We start from the raw sequence: 10000 nt of genomic DNA, 5'->3' as shown, positions 1-10000 counted from the left end.
GACTGCTCTTATTGACTTAACTGAGCCCGGCCATTTACTCTCTCTGACAGTTTGAACACTGCGAAAACCCGCCGCTTCTCTGATGGGAGGACACTGAAGTCGGCGGTGCTCGCTAGTATTGCCTGAAGTGTGCTTAGGCAACTAATCGAATCGCTGTAAAGAACAGTACGAGCAAAACTACAGCGTGTTGGCCCTCAAAGAATATCTGACATTCAGACCTTACAGTATTTGGGAGTGACTCTCTTAGATAACCATTATCTGATCACTGCACAGGGTGGTCACCTATGCATACCGTGCATCTGTCAATCTTTCCTTTTCTATCAACATATTCATATTGTAACACGTTATATTTTCTGAAATATTATGAAAAATATTTTCATTTTCGAAATGCCTAACAGGTTATTCAAAATGAATGTTTCTGTTCCCACTCCACTTCTCCAGCTGCGGTTGGGTTTTTTATGAAGCATGGCATGCCACAACATCACCGTCACGATCAAAGAACCTTTTTTGGCATTTGAGCCTGAAACGAGTGTTGCTTTGGTAGCCTGTGGGTAGCACTGGCTCCCCTTTGTTGGCTGTGGCTGGGTGGCGTGGCTGAGCGGTGACTGTGTGCCCCCAGTGGGGGGTGGCCCGCTGATATTTTCATGGCCGTTTGATATGTCGTGTCGTGTGAAACGTGAGAGCCCTGACTTCTCCGCCGCTAATCTCGCCAGAGCATCAGCGGCGGCGTGGAAGGCCTGGGAGGCTGATGCACACAGCGGCTGAACACACAGCGTAGCGCAGCCCCCCCAAAGCTACCCATTAATACACCGAGCATGACTCCCCTGCGCGGAAATAGGCGGCCGGCTCTCTCGCAGAGGCTGACTCAGAATGTTCATATCTAATTAGAGTTCTGAGAGGTTAAAGTGAGTCGGACGACGACTTGGGTTTTGAAAATCAAGCAAGCACCCTGCACATTTAATTCGTTTTTTTTGGAGGGGGTGAACTAGCGTTTTTGCGTATCGGTTTTGAAATGGTGTCATTTCAGTTAAAAAAAAAAAAAGATTTATTTAATAGGGTATTTGTGTAGCACAGTTCAGCAGTAACTTCTGAGATATTAAAGCCAATAAAATTTTATTTTCTACCTTCAGTGAGTTTCAGTAGAATCAATTAAATAATCAGTCTAATAGGACGTCCACTAATCAGCTACGGTTGGGACTGAAGGTCGAATGGTTCTTTCTTTTCTGCACAACAAATGATGTATAATTAAATAAAGTCAGAATCACACAATAGGCCGACTGAAATAATCTCACTCAGTAGGGCATGCTCCACAGCTTACATCGTTTTGTAAGCAGTCACGCTCCTGCCTTTCCATTTTCAAGTGGCTCTTTAGAAAATCAGTGCTTCTCAACAAATAGCAATCTTCATATAAAGCGATTGTAATAGATGGCTGTCTTCGTGCAGTCAAGGAAGTGCCGCTATTTCACTGCAAACTTAGTGTGCTTTTGTTTCCCCTTCCCAGGCTGCTTTTATGATTGATGAGGATACACAAGTGGATTTGCCCAACACTAACGAACGAATTCCACAGCGTCCACTGGTAAGGTTTGATTTATGATCTCTCGCTGCTCCCCAAACCCGCTGACCCTTCACTCGTCAGCTACATGTGGTTGTGTTTACAGACATCTCCCTCTGATCTTCCTGCCTGGTGGCATGGTTACTAATGACGACGTGCCGGCATGTCGGAGAGCCAGAGATTTTCTGGGGCTGTGCGATTTTTTGTTTTAGTTTTCCGAGCAGCAGGAGAACTGGCTGTCCGACATGAGTCATAATTAGCAGAGGGGGCCGGAAATCTTTTTGAACCCCCCCTCCACCACCCCCCCCACCCTCACGACCCACAGCCCCCCGTCCATACAGAGCCAGTGTCAGTTTATCATTAACGTCAGGCACGATTACCGCGATGAAAGATGTTTATCTAACGTTGCATCAAGCCGGCGGAGGCATTTGTTCAGCACTGACGTGCGGAGCATGGCATGCTGTGTGCCCCGTCAACAGCCACGCATGTTTAGCACACAGAGGCAGCACTGAAGCTCTGTGTGTGTGTGTGTGTGTGTGTGTGTGTGTGTGTGTGTGTGTGTGTGTGTGTTTGTGCCTGTGTGTGTTGTTTGTGCGTGTGTGTATTTGTGCGTGTGTGAGTCTCTCTCTCTCTCCCTCTCTCGCTCTCTCGCTCTGTGTGTGTGTGCGTGTGTATTTGTGCGTGTGTGAGTCTCTCTCTCTCTCTCTCTCTCTCTCGCTCTGTGTGTGTGCGTGCGTGTGTGTACTGATGAGGCGCTGAGTAGCTGGAAGGTGAATGGTTTTGGTGGCATCTGCATTATGCTAATGCGCGGGAGAGAGGACTGAGAGGGTGGGACCATGGCTGCTATGCCAGCAGGGGGATGTGCCTGCCTGCCTGCCTGCTGTAAATTATACATGCAACCTGCGAATTCTCCAAGAAACACGGAGGGAGGGGAGAAAAGAAAGAGAAAGAGAGAGAAAGCAAGGAGTCATGCATATCAGATTACCTACTCTCTTTCTCTCTCACACACACACACACACACACACACACACACACACACACACACACACACACACACACACACACACACGCACACACACGCACACACACGCACACACACACACACACCCGCCTCTTACTCGCACACACAGATATGCTGATCGAGTAGACAGTCACACACATATTTATATGAGCGTAAACGCGCATAAAACGGCTTATAAGCAAAAAAATCTCTTTCACACACACACACACACACACACACACACATTCATATCCCCAAACAGACATGCGCACACACACTTGCTAACACTCGTGGCACAGATACTCTCATTCAGACGAGAGCAGAATCTGCCCAGGAAATGGGATGATAGTCTCGGCTGCAGAACTTCCAGGCAGCCCAGCTGGTTCCCAGTCCCATGCTCTGTCCTGGGCCCTAAGGTCGAGCCCTGGGTCACCCTTAACTGGTCACGCTCCGGGCCTGGCAGGGGAAATGTTTTTGTGGCTGAATGAAACTGTTATTTCCTCTGCGGTTGGCTACATTTGAAAGGATGTTCGGACAACTGCTGCAGAACTTTGCTGCATGGCGGCTTCAGGTAGCCGACGTTTATCTGAAAATTAAATCAAGGGATTATGTATGTGACAAGGTGTCTTGTTTAAATCCAAATAGATGAAATAGCCTCATCAGCAGACTCCCTTACATTTCCAAAGGTAATTACGCCGTCAAACCAAAAGATTGATAGGGATTAGCAGCCAATTAATCAAATCATTTGTGTTTATGACTGTGGGGGACCAGACAATTACACACAGTTATGTAAGGATTAATTTGATTGATATATATTATGACTGCTTCTATGGTTTCTGAAAATATTTGCCTACTCCCATTTAGACCTGTTACATTAACGTACAGTATATCTTACAGGTTACAGTAATTTGGGATTCAGGTGGAATGCTATTTCACAAGTACATTATTGAATGTAAAGTCAAAGTCAATGGATACTTGGGGATAAATAAAGTATCTATCTATCTATTTATCTATCTATCTATCTATCTATCTATCAAAGTCTGATATTCTGAGTGAGGCTGTTGCCTGTATACCCCTGCTGCCTGATATGGCCATGACAGTCAGCAGAGATGACTGATCCACGCATTTGAGGAGTGAGAGTGAGCTTGTTAGGAGAATAGGATGATTTCCCCTGTCTGCCTTTATTAGGGCCTGAGAGGTTTAGAAGCGAATGCCCAGGCCGCCTCCCTGGCTCGTACACGTTGCCAGTTTGTGGGGATGTGTGTAGAAAGTAGGTCACGGGTGTGGAGCATGTACAGGGGATTGTGTCTCGCCCCTGAAACAGTGTGATAATCTGCATCGTTTCATACCGCGACACATTTCTGACATGCTTTTGTGATTTGCGAGGGGATTTGACTCTCACTGGAGCGGGTGCCATGTGGCCTGTTCGGGGTGGCATGGGCGCACCGTCTCTCCCGAGCCCACCCATGATAGGCATCAGTAAACAAAGACCAACAACTGGCGCAAATCAGATTAGGCGCCAGAAATGTAAGAGGATTAATTTCCTTTAAATCTTTTTTAGAGGTCTGGTGGTATAATAGACGCTAAAAAATGAGTAAAAAATCCTCCGAAAGTGTGCTTGATTCCCCCCAACTGTTGCAAATTTGATTTGGTCCACTCCCGCCCCCACCCCTCTCTCTCTCTCTCTCTCTCTCTCTCTCTCGCCCAGCATAACATTTTGTGGTGTGCAGCATGGATGTGCAGCGGTGACCTCCCCGACCTCCCTCACCTGTGGAGGTAATAGGCTCTTAAAATGCGCGAGCGTGTGATGTAAATGGTCCGAGGAGAGCCCATCTCAGATGCATTAACTGGGCCCCACTTATCCCCCCCCCCCCCCCCATCAGACGCCCAGTGCTCCGCCACAGGAGCCCCCCGCCACTGGACCTTACCCCTCCCTCATCCCCCCCCCCCCCCCCCCCCGCTCGCCTGCCTCACCCCCTGGTTAAGTGGACATGATCAATGCTCAGGCGGGTCATAAATAACACGTATGAGTTTCTGTGGGCTGCAGTGCAGGCGCGGTGGCGGCGGTGGTTGTGGCTCGGCTGTGGCGCTGGCGGTGGCGGCGGCGGCGGCAGGCGGTGCTGTTTGCTGTGCCCGTGTCCTTTTCACCTTGCCCATCCAGAGTCAGCGCGCGCTGCAGTCCACAGGGGATTGAGGGATGGGGAGAGGAGAGGAGAGGAGAGGAGAGGAGAGGAGAGGAGAGGAAAGGAAAGGAAAGGAGCGGAGAGGAGAGGAGAGGAGAGGCGAGGCGATGAGGAGGGGAGAGGATAGGAGGCTCAGTGTGATGGGTGTAGCAGAGCTCTGAAGTCATGTGGCAGGTGAAGGGACACGCCCCCCGTGGCCCAGCGGAAGTGGTGAGTACAGTACGCCGCAGGGCATCTCCTGTGGTCAGCCTCTCCTGGTGGCCACTCACAACACCCAGGCTACTCCCAGTGGCCTTTCCCCTGGTGGGGTGAGTGAGCTGCACCTCTCATGTTGAATATTCCTCCTCCCTCGGAACATGCCCGGGCTAGTTCCCCCGACTCCTCCTGTGTGGAATGTCTGTTCTGCGGAGGGGGCAGAGGACATGCAAATCGGCCCGTTTTCCAGCATGACATCACCGCGCTGTTGACCCGAGCGAGGTGGAGCGCTCTGACCTCAGGGTGAGAGGAAGGCCGAGAGTGACCCTCACTGCCGCTGCCGCTTTGGCAGACGTGCTGCTGCTCGAGTGTGGCAGCGCAGGAGTCGCGTTGGCCACTCTTTCGCTTGGCTTTGCTTTGTGTGTGATCTGTTGATGAAGTGGGTTTGACTCCAGTAATGGCTGTGGTTTGGTTTGTTAGAGTGTACATTAAGATCTGTGATTTCACCGCCCGGCTTTTGATATCAAGATTATTTACTCTACTAAAGATCACTTGGGCTGCTTTCGCTACGTGAGCAGTTGAACTGCGACACTGTGTGTTTTAGACAGTGATCCGATAGGTGTGTTTGCTAAGGAAAAGTGACGGCTTTAAACTTGTAACGCGAGGTGACAGACATCATTCTAATTGCCTGTAATGCGTATCATGCTCCACTGACAGATATGGACAATCTTGTTTGGTCTGATAATAGCCTGTGCATTTGACAGCTGTTTCTTGTTATGCTTACGCCTCTGACAAATATTGAAAGACAAGCTCCCCTGTCAATCATTAATGCTGATAAAAGCCTCAGCAAATAGTTTCAACCCATTTTGTTGTGATATGATTGACTCACTCGTATCAGCAGATTAAATGATTTCATCACAAAGATATCTGAAGTTCGATTTTGAGCGAACAGAATACTAATAAAAAAAAAGAAAAAAATCATTGTGTAATTAGACCGTAGTTAGACTGTATGACATGAAATCATTCTGCTCTTGAAAATGGAAAAGTAGTTTTTCAAACAAAAAACAAGAGTGCAGTATAGCATTTCTAAAACGATCTCAACTTTGAAAGGTAGAGAAGAGAGAGATAGATAGATAGATAGATAGATAGATAGATAGATAGATGATAGATAGATAGATAGATAGATAGATAGATAGATAGATAGATAGATAGATAGATAGATAGATAGATAGATAGATAGATAGATAGATAGATAGATAGATAGATAGATTGAGAGAGAGAGAGAGAGAGAGAGAGAGAGAGGTGGTGTGTGGAGTCCAGTGGGCTACTGTGGCCTATGGGTCAGGGGGATGAAGGGAGTGCTTGAGACTGTTTGCCCTCTCTCACTGACCTGTGTGCTCAAACACTCATTAGGTACTTTGTGTGCATGTGTGTGTGTGTGTGCGGCCTTGTTTTTGTGTGTGTGTGTGTGTGTGTGTGTGTGTATGGGGGTGGGCGTTTCATTCATCTGTGTATGTCTGTGTGTGTTCAGGCTTCTGAATAGCTGAGTGAGTGCAGGCAGCAGGAAGCCAACCCCACTACCCCCCCCCCCCCCCCCCCCCCACACACACACACACACCCTCAAGCAGACGGGAACTGTTTGAATTGTGCTTCCATAGAGATACATTTATGTTGCTCTATCTTGTCAGTAATGAAGGATCTTTGCACACGTCACGTAACAAGAGACTCCAGTTGTGGCGTTGTCTCTAGCGGCCACAAAGGAGCTGCGCCGTGGCGCTACTTAGCCGAGAAGTGGCCAACGCTTCATTAGTATCAGTGCACTGATGAGGGGCCGAGTAATTGCCTTACGCGGACGAGGTAGCCGCTACCTTGCACACGCCTCAGACACAGAGGAGCGCCTTTTCATTACACACTGATCTCTGCCGGTCGCGTCGACACAATCCTACGCCCCGCGCGTGTGTGTGTGTGAGAGCCAGCTCGCAGAATAGCGCTGTTTTTTGCTTATTTTCAGGCTTATTTTTCTCGTCGTATTTTTTTTGGGCTCCGGAGCGCCTGTGATGCATATGATTGCCGTTGCAGAACGGGGGGGGGGGGGGGGGGGGGGGGGCTGGTGTTAATGCAGTGCTTTAACTGCTGCAGTCATCACAGCGTGAGTGCCAGTGGTGTGTATGCGCAAGAGCCATGATGAGCCCTCGGGGAGAACGTATTGATTGGGACATGAAAAAAATGGCCTTGTTTTTCTGGAGAGAAAAAGGGTAGAGGGATTAAAAGAGCCACTGATTTGTGGTGGGCGGGCTAGCAAGGCAGGAACAGGAGAGAGACCAAAAGAAACAATGTTCAGATGATGTAGACGCGTTTTTTTTTTTCTCTGGTTTTTTTTTTCTGGTGGTGGAACATTGTCTTATGATGGAGTCACCTCTGTGTCTGCTGTGTGTGCGTGTGTGTGTGTGTGTGTGTGTGTGTGTGTGTGTGTGTGTGTGAGAGAGGGAGTGAGAGAGAGAGGGAGAGAGATAGAGAGAACGAGAGAGAGAGAGAGAGAGAGAGAGAGAGAGAGAGAGAGAAGGGAGGGAGAGAGATAGAGAGAGTAAGAGAGAGAGAGAGAGAGAGGGAGCACAGCCCTGCCTGCAGATCAGCTCTGACATCATGAGGAGCAGCTGCGGGCCACACACACACAGGAGGGCGGTGGGGAGGGTAGAGAGAGGAGAGAGAGAGAGAGGGGGTGGTGGGAGGGGAGGAGAGAGAGAGGAGAGAGAGAGAGAGAGAGAGAGAGGAGAGAGAGGAGAGAGGGGGTGTTGGGGACAATCGCGCCCAGCCCACACGGGAAAAGCCGAGGTGACCTGATTGCTCAGCTGGCCAAGCAACTGGGAAGGAGAGGCCGAGCGGAGGGTCTGGTATCAGTGATGCCCCCCACCCCCCACCCCCTCCTGTCCTGTCCTGTCCTGTCCTGTCCATCCCCCCCCCCCCCCGCGCTGTCCGCCCCTCAGCCCCCCCCCCCCCCCCCCCCCGCGCAGCCTGCTGCTGGTCTGCTGCCTGTCCCGAGCGCCTGACGCGGCCAAAGTAGATTTGTTCATGAAAAATGATCTGCGATCACTCCCGTCTGTATCAGCTTCCAGATATAGACTCTCCCCCGTAGGCCAAATCCCTTTTAAAGAGGGCTTTATCCTCGGAGGCCGACCACGTCCACTCCAGCGTCCTCTCAGTCTCGCAGTCTCTCAGTCTCAGCACTGACTACTGCACACAATGCCTGGCACCAGCTTTAGCCTACAGTAGGTGTTTTTAGGCACAGTGCTTTTGCATGCGTGTTTTGCCATTGAGCACTGCACTACACTCTACACTCATTATCTGCTTGGGTTAATTCCGTTTTCCAGATAAGAGTTGGTGCCATGTCGCAAATGAGATACGGGTGAGATATGTTCATGAAGAAATACTTGCATACACAAATATGCTCTGTGGCCAACGTTTTGATTTGAATATGCTCCGTGGTTCCCGTGTGATTCGTCCTTTGCCCCGCGCACGGACAGCTGGAAAGGGCAAATCACTGCTGACATGCCACATGGCTGGAGCTCCTCGCTAAAGCCCGCTGCTGCTGTTGACACGCTACAGAAATGTACCAAGGGTGTGGGCACACTCAGTGCTGCCCGCTTCATTCAGCCCTAACCAAACACACAAGTCAGCCAGGACCTCAGGAAATAAGGCACAAGTGCTACTGCTACAGGATATGGACTCTTGTCTTTTTGCATTATGGGTGTATTTGCATTTGTGTGTTGTGTGACTGCCTGTGTGTGTGTGTGTGTATTTGTCCCTGTGTTTGGTGTGTGTGTGTGTGTGTGTGTTTGTCCCTGTGTTTGGTGTGTGTGTGTGTGTGGGAGAGACTAGGCTGGCCCCCTTTGGATCTTGTATAGATTAGTTTTTCAGCGTTTTTGAGAGGATTCCCTGGAGGCAGGAGCTCCTTTTCAGCGACAGGGCTTCATCTGCTCTCGTCTCTCCTTCTCCTCCTCCTCTCTCCCCCTCCCCCCATCCTCCTCTCCTCCCCCCTCCTCCTCTTCTTCCCTCCTCCTCCCCTCCTCCCCTCCTCCCCTCCTCCTCTCCTCTCCTCTCCTCCTCCTCTCCTGCGTGTGGCAGCGCGGGAGCAGACCCTCAGCAAATGGGCTGCAGCTCTCCAGGGAGCTCTCTCTCTGCCCCAGCCCTCAGCACACACACACACACACACACACACACACACACGGCACATGGGCTCCCTCCCTCACTGCGCCGCTGAGGGGGAGGAAACGGAGGGAAACAGCCAACCTGGAGCACAACAAATGGCACACAAACCCCCCTCTTATTTCATGGGTGGGGGAGCCTTGATGGGGGTTGGGGCAGGCTGGACTTAAGGGAGCGTGTGGGGGGTTAGGAACTGCAAAGAAAAGAGCGGGTGTTTAAGCATGTGCGTGTGTGTGTGTGTCATTGTGTGTGTGTATGTGTGTGTCACTAAGAGAGGTGGGTGTATTAAGGGGATCCCTCACTGAAGGATTAAGCGCCCCTTTAGCCAGGCTTCCTTTAACTCCCTATGGCCACTCTTAATGAACTTACTTAAAGAGAGGATGAGTCCATCCACAAACAAACACACACACACACACACACACTAGGGATTGATTAGCCCTTCATGTATTTACTGACACCACACACACACATGTTAGCCGTAGTGTTTGGATCCTCCTCCAGTGCCAGTCTGCTGTACAGTCCCACCTCCTCACTTGGGCTCCATTGCGGCTCTGGGCTCCCCAGTTTCCTGCGCTGCTGCCCGCGCCCATGTGCCCACGTGCAGCTCAGCTCTTTGTGTGGCGCCGAGGAGCGCCAGTGGCGGGCGGGAGCGATGCGATGCGTAGACGGCGTCCCCGTGCCCTCCGCTCCGTTTCGTTAATTATACGCGGCCCAGACGCTTCCCGTAATGAGGTCATGTCACTACTCGTCCTCGTCCTCTCCTCTGCCGGACAGAGCCTGTGCCCACGCCACGCGACTCCACGCCACGCAATGCAAACACTCTCGCGTGGCATCGCCGTGGCAACGGCATGGCCCAGCAGTCTCCAG

General features: G+C 50.7%; 2 protein-coding genes across 6 annotated transcripts in view; both read left to right on the top strand.

Moving 5' to 3' along the window:
• Nucleotides 1-10000, top strand: part of zmiz1a (zinc finger, MIZ-type containing 1a) — a 120077-nt gene that overhangs the window by 38544 nt on the left and 71533 nt on the right. For 3 of the 5 annotated variants that reach the window (XM_062520056.1, XM_062520057.1, XM_062520052.1), the window contains exon 3: nt 1502-1576. The exons of 1 other annotated variant lie outside the window; for it this stretch is intronic. The gene's annotated coding sequence lies outside the window, so the exon portion shown is untranslated. Of the gene's footprint in view, nt 1-1381; nt 1577-10000 lie in introns of those variants that run through there. One more of the 5 variants, XM_062520053.1, reaches the window with a different exon arrangement.
• The window catches only part of rps24 (ribosomal protein S24), a 102514-nt gene that overhangs the window by 77986 nt on the left and 14528 nt on the right, over nt 1-10000 (top strand). The gene's annotated exons all lie outside the window — the stretch shown is intronic.

Source organism: Sardina pilchardus, chromosome 18 (assembly GCF_963854185.1).
Source record: "Sardina pilchardus chromosome 18, fSarPil1.1, whole genome shotgun sequence".
In the NCBI taxonomy this organism is placed as follows: domain Eukaryota; kingdom Metazoa; phylum Chordata; class Actinopteri; order Clupeiformes; family Clupeidae; genus Sardina; species Sardina pilchardus.
Note: the sequence above shows the minus strand (reverse complement) of the source record. Positions and strands in the feature narration are given on the sequence as shown.